The sequence below is a fragment of the Nomascus leucogenys genome, chromosome 25, assembly GCF_006542625.1.
Source record: "Nomascus leucogenys isolate Asia chromosome 25, Asia_NLE_v1, whole genome shotgun sequence".
Taxonomy (NCBI): Eukaryota; Metazoa; Chordata; class Mammalia; order Primates; family Hylobatidae; genus Nomascus; species Nomascus leucogenys.
This window is the reverse complement of record NC_044405.1, coordinates 5,263,624-5,286,694: the sequence shown is the minus strand read 5'-3', so window position 1 is coordinate 5,286,694 and position 23,071 is coordinate 5,263,624. Positions and strand designations below refer to the sequence as shown.

Below are 23,071 nucleotides of genomic sequence, written 5' to 3'. Positions count from 1 at the left end.
TATATGTTTTTTACATTTCTTTCATTTAAATGTAAATACTACGAAACAGGAAAAAATGTCTTTATTATATGAAAATTTAGGCAAAACTTGTATAAGAAATTAAAATTTCTGAGATATTAATTTAATTACATGTGTCTAAAAATTAATAAATCTATTAAGAAACAATTTTTTGAGGAAATGGAAGAAAATAATTTTAAAAGAAACCAAGACTTCTCCAGTCTCATGGAATAGTCATAATTTGATGATAATATTTTGAATAAAATATTAAGTTTTATTTTTATTGCTGCTTCTGCTTTACTGCTGAATGTTAAAAGCTGATACTGGTTATGAGCTTGCGGAAAACAGTTCAAATTACATTCAATAACTAAATGACAAGGGGTTGTATTTCATGAACTCAAAAGTTGTCTTCCTGACAATACAACGTTTTTATTAACATCATCAAGACTGTATCAACAAAGCATTAAATAATGGGACTTGCATTATTATACATTGTTATTTTCTAATGTATCATCTGCACAAAATAAATGACATTATATATTATCGTGAGGATTGGTGGCTGAAAGCAAACAAACACCTGTAGTTTCAATGAATTTAGCTATCAACAATGAGTTAGGTTCCCGTTGTGCTCAAGGCACACCTGGATTTTGTGAGAGCTACAAAAGAGTAAAAAGCTCAATCTCTACCTATCCTCAAAGAACTTTAACTTAAGTATGAAAGATGTCATCTAAATAGATGGCTGGAGAAAAGGCAAAGTATAAGAAGAGTATTTAACGTCTAAATGTCAGAACTCAGGAGAGGGAGAAATGCCAGTTAATCAGAAAATTTGTCTCATCCCGAGGGTGTGCTGAAGAGAACACAAGGTTTTAGATCTTTACCAAAACAGTGACAGCAAAATTTAGCTACGTATAACCGAAGTACAATGTCCTGGGACCTCTTGTGCTCTGAGTTGTTTAAGGCTCAAGCTGCAGCTACTGTTCAAAGTCAGGAGAGAACAATAATATTAATATGGTTGCCCCCCATATGGCTCCTGTTTTGCATCTTGCAGTGGATGGGTGATGTACTTACTGTATTGTACCATGCCACCTTTTTCCCTCATAAATAGCGTGTCTGCTGTAGGTAGCTTTTGAAAATAATTTATTATCTTTACAAGAAAACTAGAAAGAACTTAAACAGAAAAATCTTGGTTAATAAAGAAAACAGGGACTGTCCAATTCAACAAGCCTGTTTGACTCTCAATTCCAAAAATGTCTATCTGTTGACACTGAGCATATTATTTAATCTCACTCAACCTCAATTTTTTCATGTATGAAATGAAAATGATGCTTTTGTGATTGTTACTAATGGCTATTGGTATTAAATAAGAAAATAATAAGTTAGGTATCTGGTAAGTAACATTCGGTACTCAATAAGTGTTCAATTCATTCTTTCCTTGCGTTTAATGAAATTCTCAGCCAACATCATAACTCAACTTTAGAGTCTATGACTCTGTATAGACCAAAGAGTAAAAGTCAACATTATTGTGACTGCAGTTGTCTCATATTCAGATCAATATCATTGGTATTTCTGCCCTCATCCTCTTCTTGCCCATTAAATTTCATTATTCAGTTTTATTAAAAAGTATACATGCTGATACAATTAGTGTATTTGACAGGAAAAGTTGAAAATATTAGTAATAATAAAATTAAAACATAGGTTTAAATCATTATATTTTATAATTAGAATTTTAACTTAATAATTTCTAATTATCACTAACATTTTGATTTAGTTATTCTTATTACTATTGTACATTACTTTTACATTCCTATGAGGCACTTTTACTGATTGTTAACAATTCACACTTTAATTATACTTTTAAATATTTGTCAAATCTCTTTTTTTAACTAGGATAAATAATTTTTGTGAAAATTTTGGTCAAAGTTAAAGTTTTTTTTATTTTATTTATTTGTACTAAGGCCATTATATTATCAATTTCATATAATACAATGGCATCTTTATTTGAAATATTAAAAATTGATTTATTATATAGCATGAAGTAATTAAAACTTATGCTCTTTATTATTAAATTATTTTTAATTTTTTGGTAAAGCAATATTTTTGGTTTTTATTTTAATAAAATTTTAAATTTAATTTGGCAGTTGCTCTTAATAGGATTCATTTGTGTTTATTTTTCTCATTTTGCTACCATTAATATTAATTAGATTTAATTATATACTTTCTTGGTTGTATGTAAAATAGTGACATAGTAATGTTTAGAAAATTTACAGTTTTTACAAATATGAATATTTTAAAATTCTCTTATATCATTATTTTTGCAGGTGTCTCTGATTGATTCATATTTACTATGGTAAATATTATTTCCTAACTCAGATGGTAAGTGGGGGAGTTTCAAAGAATTCTACTTGGTTTTCCCCACTGTAATAGTGTAACCTCATTGACTAAGGAACTAATAAAGAGATGTTGCAAACTGCCAACTATATGCCCATTTTGATTTACAGTTGGAACCCAAAAAAGGATCACCAGATGAATCCATCAAACAAGTGGATCCACTAGCCAGACCTGGGCCAGGACTCTTATTTATTATTTGGCTCTCATATGACCCATTCTAGTAAGGGATCCATGTTAATGCTTCACATGAACGGTATAAATGTTAGCCTGGATCCTGTGTTCAATCGTCCTCAAAACTTGGAGGAGTTTCTTTTTTCACTGTATAATTACCTGACAAATGGCTTTAGATTTCCTAAGGGAAAGTCTGGGGAATTATCATATATTTAGTATTGCAGGAACTGTCCTTTTAGAGACAAAACCTCTTCCTTTGTCAGTGACAATCAGGTTGGAAAACTGGCTCAGGTCTAAAAATTGATAAGGAAATTACAAATATTAGAGTGGTTGCCCATCTATTTTTCCCTTAAGGATACTGTGCTCTCTAATCTTCCCCACAACTCTCTGTGAGTTAGGCTCCCTGGCTATCCCTCCGACCTTGACTCATATTACAATTTCTACTGTCTTGCTTCAGACAGTAATATACTGCCAGCTGGCTTCTATAATTTTGGAATTCTGTCATTGTCTCCATTGCTATCAATGAGTCCAATTCTATAATAGAGTTTTCTAAAGTTAGCTCTTATCTACAGAGAAGATCCAACACTGAACTTCTTATGGGTGCTTATTTTACTGTTTTTATTGTTTTGGTAAATTTAGGCCCTCCTAGAGACAAGAGTTCTTTGTGGAGTTTTCTGGCCTTACATTGTGTATTCTCTCTAGCTTGCCTATTATTCTGAAACTTTTCATTTATTCTTTTATCATGTGACATGGCAATTTTGGCAATTCTCATAATAGACCCTCACTCTGTCCAAGGTTTTGAAATCTATGGTAGCAACAGGAAGGAAACATGCCTGGGGAAGGTAACAGAATGTTAAATGTTTAATTCTAGGAAAATGTTTCAAATATACATTAATTAATTATCCCTTATTAAACTATATATTCTGCCTCCTTTGATCTAGAAAGTTAATATCTTATGATAGATAGATAGATAGATGATAGATAGATAGATGATGATAGATAGATAGATGATGATAGATAGATAGATAGATAGATAGATAGATAGATAGATAGTAGAGATAGATATTCTTCCATTTCCTACCAGTATATGTTGTTTAGGTCCTGTGGTTCCTTCATGATATTTTGTCTTTCTTAATTGGTGAAATTTACCTTGAAAAGTTATTTGTCAATATGGTCTGATGTACAGGAAACTATGTAGTAGCAGATCCTTGAAGGGGTGTATGCATTATCTCATCATGCACATTTTCATGGAGCAGAGGAGAGTGCTAGCCTTGAAAAGAGAGAAGTTGGTCATTTCAGCAGGTACTGGAGTATATAGAAAGTCAACATTTTCACATGTAACACTAACTAAGGCCATAATCTTAGGATATCAGCGCACCCTAGATGGAAAGATCAACCTTCTCCCAAGCTCTCCTGTTCTTATTAAACCTCAGACCTGCTCCTCAGCTTTATTTGCTTTCTGACTGCATAAGATGAGTATCTTTATACGCTATGAGGGAGACTTTCTAGATTTCTCACCCAGACTTTAGGTGATAATCACACTCAGGCTTTCATTATCGTTGCTCAAAACATCAATTACCCCCTGCAAAAGCACACAATTCTATTATCCTTATAAATATTACTCCTTACCTATATCACCAAGCCCTGATAATTTAACTTTAACTCATATATAGGATATAAGACCTGTGCCTGTGAAAATTTAAACAACTGCACTACTACTATGTGTCAGAATATATCTGTGCTCCAATTACTACTAGCAATAGACTTCCTATTGTTACCTGACCAATATATGACCCAGCTAGAAAATTCCAATTAATATTATACTTTTTTTCTCCCACTTCTTGTACCAACAATTGAAAGTAAAGTTCCTTAGGATGTGGACCCAGAGAAGATTAGCGTATGAAAAGTTGATCAGAGAGGGCTTTCTTGTGCGATTAGAAAAAGATGTAGTATTATGTCAAAGGATAATTTAGGGTGCAATACAGCCTCAAATAAGGTGTCAGCCAAACAACAATGGCCCTTGAGAGTTATTTCAAAATGAGGCAAGAAGTAGAACCTTTATACCACTGGATCACAATATTTGAATGAAGGCTGCCCCTTGTAGGTGGCTTGTCAATACCCATGGTAGCACTCTATAGCCAAGGCACTTTCCATAGAGAGTTGCCAGTTGAAGGCTATCATCCAGGTACATGATAACAACTAGAAAAATAAATTCTTTAGTCTTGAAGGGATATGCCTATGGCAAGTGAATTATAACATCCACTATAACAAGCCACAAAATCTGTGTGTTTTTAATGGTGCCATGCTGTCAAATAGACTACCACTTTGGTCACATATGACTGCTGTGATTCTTGAAACACATGGTTTACTTTTTGTAGAGGAATTATCTTTTTTACTGTTAAAGTTCAACCCATCTCACTGAGTTAATGTGAAATTAAAGGAGATGGGTTAATGTTTGGCAGCATAGAACCTGTATTTGAAATCACAAATTTACAGGTCTTATGACAGATGAGTTTATTTATCTAAAAATGTATAAAAATGTCTCTGCTTTTAAATTTATATTTTAATTTTAAATAATAATTTCAATTTTATAAGCTGTAAAATTGTATGATGTGACAAAATATAGCTAATTTTTAACTGAATTTCCTTTTACTTCTAACATTATCATTAGACTATAGTTCTCAAATTTGCCTGCAATTAGATTTGTTCTAGTCAATGAAATAAATACACCTAGTGGATGTATGCTATGTTTAGACATGACTCATATAAAAAGTCACACATATTATTTCCCCATGTTTATTCTTCTTGAAAGCCACTCATTGAAGTTTGTGGAGCTACAAGATGAAAGGTGTTTGAGTATTTAAACCGCCAATTGGAGGAGAGCTGTTTTCATGTCTGGAAGAGCTATTTTGGACTGCTCATGAGTAGAAAATATATTTTCATTTTCTTAAGACGCTAATTTATCTGTTAGTCAGCTAGTGCTCCCTTGATTAATGGAGGTTATACTTAAAATTTTGTTTTATGTCTGCTGAGTACTTTTAGCTATTTTTTCCTTTTAAATATATATAAATTTCTATAGTGCAGCTAGCTGTATTTAGCTTCCACCTTGTTTAATTTATTGTTGTTTTTAAAAGATAAACACCAAAAATTTATATTCATTTTCCATTTTAGAAACGATTTTTGTTCTCTTTCCCCATTCATTTATGTTTATGAATATCTTTTTATCAGAATTTTTATATTGGATTATTAATTATATATATTTTGTTAATAATTTTTAAAGTAATTATTAGTCTGGGAATGAATCACAATTGGCTAATGCTTTTTTGAATGTTAATGTACAGAGGAAACAATGATTAATTCCATTTGTAGTTTGGGGAGGTCAAATTTGAGATAATCCTTGAAGAAGGAAAAATATTATACCAGGTAGATAAATAACAAGCTGGTGTATTTGTGTAGCAGTGAGAGTTCCATGGGATAAGAACACTCTGGTTTGTAGTATTTGTCTGTCTAAATAGTTAAATTGAGATATTATACAATATATCCAGAGAACCAAGGATAGTACAAGGTAACGAGGGTGGAGAGGTCATGGTAGAGTGCCTGGGATGGGTGATGTAATTTGTTAATGATTTTCACTTTAAAGTTTTAGATTTAGATGTTGTATATCAATTTAAAATTTATTTTCTATATTTTTCTGTCTTCTTTTTTAACCTCACACTTATTAAAATGGCTATTATCAAAAAGACAAAGGATAACAAGAGTTGGAAAGTATACAAAGAAAAGGAATTTTTTTGTAAACTATTGGTGGGGATGTCAATTAGTATAGACAGTATAGCAAACTATATTGAGGTTCCTCAAAAAGCAAAAAATAGAACTATCATATGATCCACTTCTGTATTCCAAAAGGAATTGAAATTAGTATATCAAAGAGATATCTGTCTTCCTATCTTCATTGCAGCAATATTCACAATAGCCAAGACATAGAATCAAGCTAAATATCTATCAATTGTGGAATGGAAAAATAAAATGTGGCATATATGCACAATCGATGACTTAGCCTATTTTGTGCTTCTGTAACAAAGCATCAGAGACCAGGTAATTTATAGTGAACAGACGTATATTGGCTCACAGTTCTTGGTGCTGGAAACTCAAGATTGAGGAACCAGAATCTGACAAGGGCCTTGTTGTTGCATTGTCTTATGGTGAAAAGCAGAAGAGCAAGAGAAGGTGAGAGAGAGAGAGAGGGCTGAAGTCACCCTTTTCTTAGGAATCCAATCCTGAGATAGTGGTATTAATCCATTCAAGAGAAGGATGCCCCATAACCCAAACCTCTTCTATTAAGTGTCATCTCCCAATGCCCCTGCATTGATAATCAAGTTTCCAATTCATGAACTTTGAGGAACACATTCAAATGATAGCAATGAAATACTATTCAGGCTTTAAAACTAAATTTGTCATCTGAGTCAACATGGACGAACCTGAAGAACATTATGCTAAGTGAAATAAGCCAGTCACATAAAGATAAATACTATAATATAATTTCTTATAAGTGTAGTCTAAATAAGTCAAACTCATAGAAGCAGAAAGCAGAAAGGTAGTTACTAGAGAATGGAGGGATGGAGGATGCAGGGTGGAATGGAGAGATGAATCTCAAAAAAAATACAGTGTATATCATAATTGCTTTTTTATTTTTTGAAGAAACACATTGGAGACACTGTTCCTTACCATTCAGTGACACATTTGTTGAGAGTGACCTTATAACTTATTGTGCTTTTCGCTATTTTGAGAAAGAGGTGATAGTCATAAAGTGCAAAGTTTCAGTTAAACAGGAAGAATAACGTTTTTGAGATCTATTCCACAGCAGGGTGACTATAGTTAATAATAATGTATATTTCAAAATTCAATTTCCTTACTTTAAAAATAGTAAGTATATGAGGTGAGAAATGTGTAATTTTCTTGATTTAATCACTCCACATGTATATTTATATAAAATATCACATTGCACTCCACAAATATATAAGACTATTAGGTCAATTAAAAATACAAATAAGAAGGCATCATTGCTCTAGGAAAAAAAGGAAGGAATTGACACAATCAGGCTTGCGTTATTGAATGTTGTAGATAAATAGGTGTAATAAAGAATAAGGGGGCCAGCCCCTCCACACCTGTGGGTATTTCTCGTCAGATGGGATGAGAGACTGAGAAAAGAAATAAGACAGAGACAAAGTATAGAGAAAGAACAGTGGGCTCAGGGGACCGGCGCTCAGCATATGGAGGACCCACACCAGCACTGGTCTCTGAGTTCCCTCAGTATTTATTACTATTTTCACTATCTCAGCAAGAGGAATGCAGCAGGAGAGCAGGGTGATGGTGGGGAGAAGGTCAGCAAGAAAACGTGAGCACATAAGTTCAAGGGAAGGTACTATGCCTGGATGTGCACGCAGGCCAGATTTATGCTTCTGTCCATCCAAACATCTCAGTGGAGTAAAGAATAACAGAGCAGCATTGCTGCCAACATGTCTCGCCTCCCGCCACAGGGTGGTTTTCCTCCTGTCTCAGGATTGACCAAATGTACAATTGGGTTTTATACCGAGACATTCCGTTCCCAGGGGAAGGCAGGAGACAGAGGCCTTCCTCTTATCTCAACTGCAAGAGGCCTTCCTCTTTTACTAATCCTCCTCAGCACAGACCCTTCGCAGATGTCGGGCTGGGAGACGGTCAGGTCTTTCCCATCTCACCAGGCCATATCTCAGGCTATCACGTGGGGAGAAACCTTAGACAATACCTGGCTTTCTAGGGCAGAGATCCCTGCAACTTTCCGCAGTGCATCGTGCCCCTGGTTTATCGAGAATGGAGAATGGCAGTGACTTTTACCAAGCATTCTGCCTGTAAACATTTTATTAACAAAGTACATCCTGCACAGCCCTAGAGCCCTTAAACCTTGAGTCCATACAACACATGTTTTTTTGAGCTCAAGATTGGGGCAAAGTTACACATTAACAGCATCTCAGGGCAAAGCAATTGTTCAGGGTACAGGTCAAAATGGAGTTTCTTATGTCTTCCTTTTCTACATAGACACGGTAACAGTCTAATCTCTCTTTCTTTTCCCTACAGGTAATATTAAATAGATTCCAATAATCCAGATAAGAGATCATAAAGATCTGAATGAGGGTAAAACCAAACCAACATAATTTGAATGTTAAGTTTTGACATGCTGTATTAGGTCATTCTTGCATTGCTATAAAGAAATATCTGAGACTGGGTAATTTATAAGAAAGTAGATTTAATTGGTTCACAGTTCTGCAGGTTGTACAGAAAGCATAGTGGAATCTGCTTCTGGTGAGGCCTCGGGGAGCTGACAACCATGGTGGAAGGTGAAGGGGGAACAGGCAGGTCACATAATGAAGGCAAGACCAAGAGAGCACTGGGTAGGTGTCGTAACTTTCCCACCAGGCCCCACCTGCAACACTGGGGGTTACATTTCAATATGAGATTTGGGCAGGGACACACATCCAAGCTATATCAAATGCCTTCACATCACATGATAATTTTTCTTGTATTTTTTTTTAACAGAAGTCGTTTAAAGAATATGTTTTTGTATTTATTGAAGAAACATCTTGGAAGCACTGTTCCTGGCTATTCAGTAACACATTTTTTGGGAATGTAATTTATAATTTTTTGTGTTTTTTGCTATTTTGAGAAATATTGGGAGAGTGACATAATTAAGCTGAGACAATAGAGATAAGCAAAAACGTTTCTGTGAAAATAGGATACCTATAAGCATAAGTAAAACTAAGAAAATAGGACACATGTAAGAATGCATGGGTCAGTGACTGCTAGAATTCTAGTACCAAATAATTTCTCCTCTGAAATTTTATGAATTTTTAAACCAAAAGAAGTATAATAATCCATTGTCATTTTTCTTTTTTAATACTTATTTTCTAGTTGTTTTCCTTTTTTACTCTTTCCTTCTTCTTTTTCAGCTTTTCTGATTTGTCAAAGTCTTTATATTTTTATATAAATGCCCCATTTTTAAGTGCCTATTTTCATTTCAAAGTCTTAATACAATGAACTCTTCTATTGAGAAACAAATTCTGATGACCTTCTTTATTCTTCACAGTGCTATAATAGCTACGTGTGACTTGTGGTGAGTTTGTGTTCTTTTCGAAGAGACCATAAATTAGCATAAATAAGGACATTTTTATGTATGCTAATTTATACACAACTTAATTATATGAGACAGTGTAAATATTAAAGTTTAGAAGTTCACACTGCTAGGTTTTTCTTACTTTGAAAATATTATGGAGTTTCCACAACTTTGAATCTTTTACTTTGACCTAAACTCCAAGTACACAAACGCCCTCACCAATTCAAAGTCATGATATATAGAATGAGAGAGAACATGGGCTAGAATTTTTCTTTAAATAAATACTAACATGACCAGACTATTTAACTAAAATGCTAAATTATTGGCCCTCTAGTAGATCTATATTTAGCACGGAATGAATGGCCATGCATTTGGTACTAGGGTAAGATATGAAACGGGTGATTTATCCCAGTCACTGAAAATATTTGAATATTAAACACCTTATTTAGAAACAGCATACATCTATTATCAGGTTGATTTTGTATAAGCCAGTAAGAAGAAGTACAAGGTCATCTCTCCTTGATATTTTACATAAAACCAGTAATATTCATTATTTGACTTTCTAAGGTGAATTCTGCTAGTATGTTACAAACTGGTATAGGGTGATAATAGCCAAAATATAAAAGAGTAATTAGTGGTACCTGTTATTTTAGAATATTTTGACACTTTTATACATGACTATTCTTTAAATTTTACAATAAATGAATATAAAGGCTTTAATTTTGATACCCAAATTACCACTGGAGTTTAAAGCCTGTGTAATCATATTCATTTATTTAGTTCTTCAAAATTAAATCTAGGTATTTGTGAAATTTGTATTGGAGGTAAATATAAGAAATTTCTAGAATTACAGAAGAAAATGTGTCAAAATGGCAAATATACCTAATACATAATACTCCAGTCTATATGTTAAGATGAACTTGGACGTTTATTTTTGGTGTTTTCACAGCTGTTCAGTTTACATAAAAATTATTGGCTATTTCTGTTTAGGACCAATTTTTGTGCCTTATTTTCTATTAATATCTCACACCAGAAAACAAATGGCACTTTATCTTTACTTAAATTTTTGCTAACTCAGTTTTGGTTTTATGAAGGTATTTAAGAGGACAAATCATATCCGACTTCATTGCAACATGAACCCACTGGGTTTTATAATATTTTCATATTCATCCTTATTCCTGAATCCATAGATTCAAGATGCAAGACAGCCTATAAAAAGTCCAACACTTGACAAGGAAGGCCAGGTGTAAATCCTAGCAGTATATTTGGATATAGTGATAAAATAAACTTCTTTGAATTCTCCTTTAATATCTGTTACATTTAATTCACAAATTTGTACCTATGCTATAACACAACAATCTTTAATCTTATAGAATGATCAAAAATCTATCATTGCAGAGATATTAAATAAGCCAATACTTTGGGAGGCCGAGGCAAGCAGATCACAAGGTCAGGAGTTTGAGACCAGCCTGACCAACATGGTGAAACACGTTTCTACTAAAAATACAAAGATTAGCTGGGCGTGGTGGTGCACACTTGTAGTCCCAGCTCTCAGGAGGCTGAAGCAGGAGAATCGCTTAAACCCAGGAGGCAGAGCTTGCAGTGAGCCGAGATCACGCCACTGCACTCCAGCCTGGACGACAGAGTGAGAGACTCTGTCTCAAAACCAGCAAACGAACAAAAAAACAAATAAGCCAATAGATGAGAAATGAAAAAAATTAATTGATGAACTTCAAAATTGTATCACACTTTCAGAAGTATTCTTCAGTTCTCTAAAAATATTATAAAAATAGGAGAGTAGGATTCCTAATGAATGATATAGTCAAAGAGGGAGGAACTAAGAGAGGAATATATTAATATATTGTAGCATGAAGACTGAAAGCAACATAATGGGGGATTCCATGATCACTTTTCATGGCCGATTTCCTATTACCAATATGGCAGATAACAGAAGTTATGAACGTCGTTACATGGTATTCTCACATTCTGAACATCTTGAAAAAATACATCACAATAACAGTTCATTCCTCAAAGGAGCAAAAGCATGTTATCACTTTAGAAAGAGTAAATTGAAGATGTAAGGGAGTGAAGCTTTCTGAGATGTTTGAAATGAAACATCCCAAAATATTTTGCAGAATTTGGGAGACACTTAAAAATATATAGTGTGCATTATAATTGCCAGATATGTAGCTCTCAGATGCCAAGTAATAGAAGGAGAGATAATTTTGTTTATTTAATTTTGCTTTGTTTTACTGCTTTCACCTCCTAAACAATGCATGCGAACAATAAGCTGTGTTCTTAAAAAAAAAAAAGTTTTAGATGTTGAAATAAAAGCCTAATTTTTAATTGGAAAAAATATTTTTTTTTTTGGCATAGCTTGAACTTTATGACTAAAGTTTAGTATTGATGAACTTCTCTTTTATAACTCAACTAAATGTGAAGAATTAGAACTTTACTAGGTTGAAGCTGATTTCAGAGGGAGTTTAAAAAGAGGTTCACAAATCATTTTCTTAGTTTCAACCAAACCTTGAAGGCTTGAATTTAATTGAAAATGTTAAAGTTTCATTTCAGGCTTCAGAGATCAAATCTTCAGAGTAAAAAAGGGCAATTTAAAGACAATTACGGTCTTTGCAATGTAATATGAAATCGTCCTTATTTTCAAATTAAGGATTTCCATATTAAGATCACCTCTAGATAAGTGACTGGTAAATAGTACGTTGCTGACATGAATACCTGTGGGTACCTTTAAAAGAGCTATAAGTTAATCAGTTTCCTACCACATGCTGGCCCTCTAATGAAGAATGATGCTCTGCCTAAATTTAAAGGGACTCAGTGCTCTGATCCTACAAATTGATTCTAACTATAGACACATTTCTCTCTAAAGCACAGCTATGGTGGTAAAAGTTTTAGGCTTGTAGTCAGAAGGCTGACATTCAAGTCTTATTTGCACTAATTTACTGGCTGTTTTATCTTGCATATTTGTTTAAACCATGTGGGGCTCATTATCTCCAAACCTGTAAAAGTAATATTTCTACTGGCAATTCTTATAATGGACCCTATAAATTTTTAGTTCTCTTTCCCTTCAGACCGTGGTATTGAGGATAAACTAGAATTATCTATGTCACAGCAATTGATAACTTATACATCGCTATACAAATGTTTAAAAATGGCATTTTTCAGATCTTATATACGTAAACTATAACATTAAAGAATGATCAATGATTGTAGGCTAATTCCACTGTAGCCTGGTTAAATTTATGTATCCATTTGGCTGGTGCCTAGATATATGTTCAAACATTACTCTAGATGTTTCTATGAGGATATTTTTGGTTAAGATTAACATTTAAATTGATGGATTTTAAGTAAAGGAGATGGCCCTCCATAATGTGAATGGGCCTCCTCCAATCAGTTGAAGGTTTGAATAGAACAGAAGAATGATCTCTTGCCAGCGAAAGGGAATTCTTCAGCAGATGCATTTGGACCTGAACTTCAGTATCAGCTTCTCCCTGGTTTCCAGCCTGCCAGCCCATCCTCAGAATTTTAGACTTGCAAACTTCCATAGTCATGTGAGCTAATTCCTTAAAGTACATAAGTAAATTAAAAAAATCCCATTTGTCCTGTTCTCCAGAGAACTTTGATGAATATATAGTAAAAAAAAAATCATATTAAAACTGATAGAAATTGAATTTATGTAATATTGAAATTTTATATTTAGGAACACTATTATCTTTTGTAAGATACTTATGTTTTAAATTGCCTTAGTATTCATTTTTAAAATTATAATCTATGGTAGATGGTATTTACCTTCTCAAATAAGTAGAATTCTCAGAATATGGTTCTTAATCAAAACAAGTCATTAACCCATATCCTAGGACAGGATTTTACCTGTTCTCCCAAGTTTTAACAGGGTCTGCCACTTGAAGACACACTCTCTCTACTCTTCTGAATACCATGAAACATTCTTTGCACAGAAAGAGTTCTGTCTAATTTGTTCCTCAGTTTCTTTCATGAGAATAGGGCATCTCTATTTAAGGACCTGGCTACTGTCACCCATTATTACCAGTTTCATAGACCAAGTATTATTTGAGATCAACCCTTAGTCATTTTGTCCCCAAAATAACATCTGCCAGAAACAAAATATTTGAATCCAGTCATTTCTAAACATTACCCTCATCTTTTCATTCCTTTGGAAGCCATTCTTCCCAATCTCATCTAAATTTTATGCCCTCTTATTTTCTTATCTTCTTAGAGCACAGAAACTTCCATTTCCTGGAAGCTCCTAAAATGGATTCCCCTTCAGTCCTTTCCTCTGCTTTATGGAACGCTTGTACCACTGGAAATAAACTTAACCACTTTCTCCTTTTTACCACAATTTTCTGTTACCTGCTTGCTTTGACTAGCACTTGGTCTTCAGCTGAGAACACATTCCTTTGTGGTCCTCTCCTGTGGAATTTTTCCTATCATACATGATCTGGAGAACCAGGAGCAGATTTAGACCAACTGGCCAAAGTCCTTTCAAGGCAAGATCAAGATCCATTTAACTCCTCTCGGTTGGGTTAGTTACAAATATTCAGCATTCCCACAAAGCTATATGGATATGTCTATTTTCATAGTTATTCAAAATTATCTATGAATTAAACTATTTTCACTGTCAATTGTGATTTCTTTGAAGGAAGAAAGATGTGTTGTATTTTATTTTATAGCTTCAAAACTTTTCAATAATACCTAAATAGTGAATGATATATAATTATTTTCTTACATAATATCAATGAATTAACATATGTATGAGTAAAAAAATAAAATATTATCTTATTAGACATACAGTTACATTTATTTACTGGTTAATTTACGTAAACAATGTCAAGTTTGGTGAACATCTAGGATTTTACTGTAGTTGTAGAATGTGATTACCTGGAAGTATATGTGATAGAATAGGTTTGAAATAAGATCAGATGTATGCTGTTTCCTTTTTCTTTTTGAGAAAGAGCCTTGCTCTGTCACCCAGGCTGGAGTGCAGTGGCACAACCTCGGCTCACTGCAGCCTCCGTCTCCCCAGTTCAAGCGATTCTCATGCCTCAGCCTCCCAAGTAGCTGGGATTACAGGCATGTGCCACCAGGCCCGGCTAATTTTAGTATCTTCAGTAGAGACACGGTTTCACCGTGTGGACCAGGCTGGTCTCAAACTCCTGACCTCATATGATCCACCTGTCTTGGCCTCCCAAAGTGTTGGGATTACATGGGTGAGCCATGCGGCTGGCCTTCAGATGTATTTTTAATTTGTGGTTGTATTAGTCTGTTCTCATGCTGCTAATAAACACATACCTGAGACTGGGTAATTTATAAAGGAAAGAGATTCAATGGAATCAGAGTTTCGCATGGCTGGGGAGGCCTCACAATTATGGTGGAAGGCAAAGGAGAAGCACAGTCATGTCTTACTTGGTGGCAGGCAAGACCATCAGATATTGTGAGATGTATTCACTACCACTAGAACAGTATGGGGAAAACCACCCCCATGATTCAATTATCTCCACCTGGCCCCACCCTTGACACATGGGGATTATTACAATTCAAGGTGAGATTTGGGTGGAGACACAGCCAAACCATATCAGTGGCAATTCTTATTGTATTGCAACCTAGGACCAAATGGAAAGACATTTTTGTAAAGGTTTGAGAATTGGGAAAGGCAATAACCAACACCTGGCAAACTCAAATTGCAAAGTGGTACCATAAAGCACAAAACAAGGCTCAGCATTCTGAAAGCCTGGGAAAGCACTTGCAAATCTTTTCGGGCCTACGGAAAAGCCCACTGAGAGGGGAAAGAATGAACTGAGAAAGGGATGAATGACTCTTAATCTTCTGTTACTGTGGCAGTGACACACAGACCCACGGGCAAACATGAACATTCTAGTGTAAAAGAGGATAATTCTACCCCCTTGATTGGAAATCCGGGAAAAGAAAGTCTTTCAAAATGCTTCACAGCCACCTGAGGAACCAGAGTTAGAGACAAAAAGAGTATGTGGTTTTAAAGTTAGAGGGTAGAACTTGATTATACCCTGCAGGAATGGTCATGACTCAGGAAAGTAGTTAGGCTAGGGGTATACTTACAGGACCTAGGCATTGGAATACATCTGTGATTTTTTTAGAACATATAGTGTTCTAAGTTCAACACACAAAGGTAACAAGGACAGGGCAGTATATGCTTGGGCTTGCTCAGTACGTGTAGTGAGAACAGAAATGGAAAAGTAGGAAATGCTGTAACAGTAAAAAGTCTGTCAAGAAACTGAAGAAGAGCAGTTGATACTCCTCTCCACCAGCATTTTAATAATACTCAAACTTCCTCTGCAGCCTTGGGGTAAAAGTCAGAAAGAAGAGAATTAAGAAATTTGAGCACAGTAGTTGCCACACTTAAAATTTATTCCTTTATTTTTATTACCTTTTCTTTTGTTTTATCTCCTCCCTCCCTCCCTCTTTTCCTTCCCTTCCTTCCTTCCTTTATTCCTCTCTCTCTCTTCTTTTATTCTTTTAAAATATACTACAATAAATTTCAAACATTATAGCATTACAACTTGTTTTGGACACTCTGAGAAGAAGGACAGACTTCCACCCAAAATTTGATCCAGATGTCAATAATGATAATGGTACAGACACATACACACACACACACACACACACACACCCCAAGATGGTATGAAAATATTTATTACTAACAGAATAAAGCATTTTGAGGACAAGACACCCTTTCCAAGCTGGTCTGAAAAATGGCTTGAGAGAGTAAGGAAAAGAGACTAGCTTGGAGATGTCATTGTGTTTAAGAATTGGGAGTGAGGTGAGGGTTCCCAGGAATATCCAAGAGGCTTGAGTGTTTCGAATCTTCTACCAGCCAAAAGAGGAATGTTGTCAACCTGCTTAATAGTGAGGCCTAAGAAGAGAAGGGAGCAGTGAGGTTTGTAAGATGTGAGCAATCAAACATCAAAAAGTAGAGTCGGGCAGTTCTATATTCTAAACATTTCATTCCATAATACAACCACACTTTTTTGTCAGACATAACAACAAAAATAGCATTAACTCTTTACATCATCTAACAGTCAGTCTATACTCAAATCTGTCCAGTTATCTCATTCTTCCTTACATTCGATTTGTTAAAAAGTCAGAGTTTCTCAAGGCCTACAAATTGCATTTTAATGTTTTGTAAGCCTGTTTCATTCTTGCATCTTCCTCTATCTTTTATACTCATTGCTGATGTCAGATGTTGTAGAATGTCATATTTTATAAATTTTTCTCATCGGTTGTAGTGTCATTTGACTTATCCCTTTAATTCCATTATTTGTAAACTGTAGGTTACATGTAGAGGCATGATCATATTTGAGTTCAACATTATAGACAGAATATTACATAATACTTTATACCTGACACTGTATACTTTACATTTCATCAAATCATGAGGAATATGCTATCTGCTTGTTCCACGTTAAAAGATTCTAAGACTAATTGCTGGTTCAAGAGGGGACAGTCAGATATCCACATTGCAATTTGAACCGTTTATTCTGCAATCTCCATGTAATCTGTGGGGTATAATTTAGTATAGTGTAAATATCCAGGTCCCCACACTACTCCAGCAAGTGTTTCTTGATAAGGTATCCTGTCATCTTGATGTTAGTAAAACAATGGTCAAGTCCTATCTCAGCTATTATTTAACCAAACCATGGCTTTTGGCACAGATTATTTCTCCTTTTTTCTTGTAACGAATTCTTCTTTTTGCTTTCAGAGCCCTATTCTTGTTTGATTCTTTGTTTCCCTCTCTGGCCTCCCTGCAGAGGTAGTGCTAGTTTCTTCACTTCTCTTTAACTTTTTTTTTTTGAGACAGAGTCTCACTCTGTCACCCAGGCTGGAGTGTAATGGCGCAATCTCTCGGCTCACTGCAACCTCCACCTCCTGGGTTCAAGTGATTCTCCTGCCTCAACCTCCCAAGTAGCTGGGGCTACAGGCACCTGCTACCATGCCTGGTTAATTTTTTGTATTTTAGTAGAGATGGGGTTTGGCCATTTTGGCCAGGCTGGTCTCGAACTCCTGACCTAAGGTGACCACCCTCCTCGACCTCCCAAACTGCTGGGATTGCAGGCGTGAGACACCAAGCCCGGCTGTTCTCCCTACCTTCTAAACATTGGAGAATACTAAAAGTTAGTACTGGAGCTTCTTTTTTTCTATTCTAGAGCAGTCAGTGGTCTCAACTGGAGATGACTGTTCTCCCATGGGACATTTGGCAATGTCTGGTGACATTTTGGGTTACCACTGCTGGTATATCGTGGGTAGAGGCCTGGAATGCTGCATAAGACAGCCTTCTAAAACAAAGAATTATCCACCCTTCCATAGCAATATTGCCAACATCGAGAAATCATGATCTAGAATCATTTTTTGGTGACCTCCTTTATTTCCATGGATTTAAATATTACTTAAAAGCTGATGGCCTGGGCACAGTGGCTCCCACCTGTAATCCTAGTATTTTGGGATGCTGAGGCAGGTGGATCACCTGAGATCAGGAGTTCAAGACCAGCCTGGCCAGTGTGGCAAAACCCAATCCTTACTAAAAATACGAAAATTAGCCAGGCTTGGAGGTGTGTGCCTGTAATGCCAGCTACTCAGGAGGCTGAGGCAGGAGAATCGGTTGAACCTGGGAGGTGGAGGTTGCAGTGAGCCGAGATCATGCCACTGCACTCCAGCCTGGGCAACAGAGGGAGGCTCTGTCTCAAAAAAAAAAAAAAAAAAAAAAAAAAAAAAAAAAAAAGCTGATGATTCCTATATTTAAGTCTTTCTTGAATTCAGACTCATAAATATACTGTCCATTCTTTTTCTCAACCTGGATGACTCATAAGTATTCAAAATTTAATATGTACACAAAGATTTCCCCATTCCCATCTCTTCCAAAGCATTTCTACTTGCAGTAGAAGCCAAAATATTTTAAAGCAAAAAAATAAAAAACATTCTCACAGAAACCCACGTGTGTTCTACCAGGATTTCCTGCTAGTTCCACCTTCAGAATATATCCAGAATCAAACCGTTTTCATCACTTACACTGGTCCAAGCTATCCTCATCTCTCGTTTATGTTAAGGCAGTAACCGTTGTCTGGAATCTATTCTTTTGACTTCAAATATTTTAACTCAATTTCTCTTCTATGTGATCATTTCTAAATCACCTGGTACATTTCTAACTCTTGTCAGTTTTCAAAACATTATGTTATACATATATTTATCTCATTTGTAATGTAACAGGCATGACTATCTTTTATATTTTTTTTTGAGTGTGGATTTATATTACTTAAGTTATCTGCACAAAACAGAGTGTGGGGTATAGTAAATGGTTAATAAGTTAGTATTTTCTTAACAGTGAATATGGGAGTAAACTCTGCAATTTATATTTTAAAAATTCCACAACATAGAATTAAATTTTAAGGTCAAAGTATGTCTCTTCTGTTTTAGAAAGTGATGCATAAAAAATGTCAAATGTTGTTACGTTGGGTGGAATTATTGCAAGTTGAATTTAGTACATATATATATAAAGAAAAAATTAGTCTAGATCACCTCATGGATTGTAGTAATTGATTTTAACAGCCTATTATCAGCAACAAGATACTTTAGAGACTGGATATTTGTAGATGAACTGAATAGCATAGAAGTTACAAAGGTTTATTTGTGCTTACCAGTTAAAGCTGATCATGTGTAACTTTAATTAAATGTGGGAAAATGTGTTTTCTTAATGCTGCAGGGTAATTGGAAAAGATAAAAAGAACATTTGATAATGAAACGTGCCTCTTTTTCATACCAAGGGACAAATGCAAAATGTTTTGAATCATATATTTAATAAGTTGCATTTATTTTAATAGAAATTACGGCCTCAATGCTTCTTTAGCTATCAAAATACTAAGGGGACCTTACATCCTACTGAATATATTACATTCTGATATCAGTAATTATTTCTATCACTAGTATAATAGCTATTCTAATTAAGGTTAAGTTTATTGCCAGACTCAAATTATTCTTTTTGGAAAATACAGCTAAAATTCCTCATGATCATTCATTTAAAAAATATCTCATTTTGACATCTGTGCCTCAAGCAAACTGATAAGATCTAAAATCTAAACATATTTACATTTTAAAAGATTGATTATAAGTGAAAAGCAGTTTAGGTGGAAATGTTTAAAGACATCATGTTGACTTACTTCTGTTCAAAGTAAACAGGTGTTTTTATCAAAATGTAATAAATTGACATGATCATTTACCACTATTTTATTATTTTAATGTATTTGTTTTCACTGAATGTGAAAATACTAACAATCTTAATTTTTGTTATTCATGCTTTTTAATCTTTCTCTGGCACAAGATTTAGAAAATACAAGAAATGTATTTTCATTTTCCTTTTACCTAAGAAAGCATCTGATGATGAATATATTGATTATGGACTCTAATTTCAAATAATTTTATCATGATCTATTAGTGTCTTAAGGCTGCTGTAATAAAATATCACCAACTGGGTGACTTAAAACAACACGGATTTTTCTCTCTCACCAAGGAAGTCAAAACTATGAAATCAAGGTGTCAGTAGCAGTAGTTTCTTCTGGAGACTCTGAGGGAGAATCTGTTCCATGCCTCTCTTCTAATTTCTGGTGATTTTCAGCAATCTTTGGAATTCCTTGGCTTGCAGATCAGTCCAATCTCTGACTCCACATTCACATGGTTTCCTAAGCTCCCCTTCCTTATAAGATTGCCTGAGTAGATTCAGGGCCTGCTCTAATCCAGTATAGCCTCATCTTAACCAATTATATCTATAGTGACCTGATTTTTAAATAAGGTCACATTCTGAGGCTTTGGGTAGACATAAACTTTGGAGGACCATATTAAATTTGGGGGACACTATGCATTCCAGTACAATATGCTTTTTCCAAAATTCATCTCTGTCCCATGTGCAAAATACCTTCACCCCATCCCAACATCCCCTAAAATGGGAACATATGTTCAAAACCAAGTAGCCCTGTCAGTCCATTTTCTACCAGTAGAACTCTCAGAGTCTGAGAGTCTTTCTTTCATTTTATTCCACATCTGTCTTCTTTAGTCCAGTTTGGCAGTTTTTTAATTGGTATAACATTCTTAAAATCCTGTGGGTTATCTCTATATGTCAAGGGGATCCATGTTGTTAGATACAAAGATTCTCCATAGATCCTTCCTGGATGACCTCAACTGTACTCCTAGCTTCTGATGAGATTGTTTATTGAATACATGAGTGTCCCAGTTTGTGTTGTGTTGCTATAAAAGAATACCTGGCACTGGGTAATTTATAAAGAAAGAGGTTTATTTAGCTCACCATTCTTTAGGCTGAGCTATTCAAGGGCATGCACCTGGCTTCTGCCAAGGGTTTCTGTACTGTGTCACCACATGACAAAGATCAAAGGGGGAGAGAACACTTATAAAAAGGAAAACCTAAAGGACGCCCTGGCTTTATAATAATGTACTTTTGTGGGAACAAATCCATGCCTGTGAGAACTAATCTAGTCTCATGAGAGTGAGAACTAATTACTGCAAAAACAGACAAGGTATTCATTAGGGATCTGCCCCAATAACCGAAATGCCTCCCAATAGGCTTCACCTCTCAACACCACCATATTAAAAATCAAATTTCAACATGAGTTTTGCTGAGAGCAAACATACCATATCTAAACCATTGCACGTAAGTCACACACATAATTTCTCCAGTAAAAGTTTGTCTAGCCATCCGTAGGTGTTTTCTCAAGAGCACACTGTAACATCTTTTGCAATATAGGCTGAGAATTTTTCAAATGATCATGTTCTGGTTACTTTTTGCTTAGCATTTTCTTCTTAGTGTATTTCTTTCACCTTGCATTTTAATATAAGAAGCAAGGAGAAACTAAGACACACCTTCTATAATTTGCATGGAAATCATCTCTGCTAAACATAAAAACTCATTTCTTACATCCAATATTAGAACACAATCTAGTCAATTTTTCCACTACTCATTAACAAGGATCACTTTCCTCAAGGGTTTATTAATATTCTCTTCATTTCCATGTGAGACTTCACCAGAAACACCTTTAACTTTTATTTTTCTACCAATATTCTGTCCATGATGATATATGTATTCTTGAAGATGATAGAAGCTTTCTCTACAACTTTATTCACTTCTTTTTTTAAGTCCTTATCAGGATCTCCTTATTTGAATTTCTAACAGCCTCATTGAGGCAACCTAGGCTTTTTAATCATACATCTAAAAACTCCTCCAGCCTTTACCCGTTAGTGAATTCCAAGATCATCTGCATAGTACTAGGTATTTGTTTTAGCAGCACCCCACTTCCTGGTATCAAAATCAATATCAGTTATGGGGCTTCACAGAAACAATAAGAAATAGATGTATAGATTTAGATTTGAATATAGATATAGATCGACATAAAGAAACTTATTTTAAGAAATTGGCTCACACAATTGTTGGGGCTGACAAGTCGGAAATCTGTAGGGCAAGCCAGCAGCTCGTCAACACAGGTGGTGGTTGATGATACAGTCTTAAAGCAGTATATTTTTTCTTCTCAGGGAAAGCTCAATTTTTGCTTGTAGGATCCTCAAATAATTGAAAAGAGTCCTACTCATATTATCAAGAGTAACCTCATTTACTTAAAGTCAACAGATTGTGTATGTTAATCGCATCTATAAAATACTTTCATAAATTATTGTTTGATTAAATAACTGGGTAAAATAATCTAGCAAATTAATATAAAATTAACTATTACACATAATATTTAACTTTTACTCTTTTTTAATGTACGTATTAAAGTTTATTGTAAAAGTACTCCATATTTGAATAAGTTGTTTTAGACAAACACATCTTCACAAACACCTATATTGAGGCAAAAAAAAATCTTCTAACATTGAAGCTATATAGGATGTTATCGCTATTGTTTCTAACACTGAAGTTGTTTAAAATATCATATTTTGTCACCTATACTTTGTCCTCAACTTACAACGGTTTGACTCAAAATTTTTCAACTTCCTAATGGTTGCAAAAGTGATAAGCCTTCAGTATAAAGTGATCTGATATTCTAGTAACGCTGAGCAGTGGTAGTGCTCACAATAAGGTCAGCCTCACAGTAATACTCTACAGTGTACTGTGTTACCAGATGATTTTGCCAGCTGTAGGCTAATGTAAGCATTCTGAGTACATTTATGATAGGCTAGGCTACACTTTGGTGTTCAGTGGGTTAGGTACATTAAGTGCATTTTCAACTTACAACATTTTCAACTTATAATAAATTAATCAAAATGTAATTCCATCATAAGCCAAGAAGCATCTTATATATTTAGATTAATGTATTA

The 23,071-nt window shown here is 34.7% G+C and overlaps 1 long non-coding RNA gene across 1 annotated transcript; it reads right to left on the bottom strand.

The window, feature by feature from the left end:
* Positions 1-8,524: 8,524 nt before the first annotated feature.
* LOC115833166 lies at positions 8,525-17,575 on the bottom strand. The gene is made up of 3 exons (XR_004028615.1): positions 17,547-17,575; positions 14,054-14,056; positions 8,525-8,604 (listed from the first exon to the last, which is right to left on the bottom strand). It is a non-coding gene; the product is annotated as an uncharacterized LOC115833166 (long non-coding RNA).
* Positions 17,576-23,071: the final 5,496 nt, after the last annotated feature.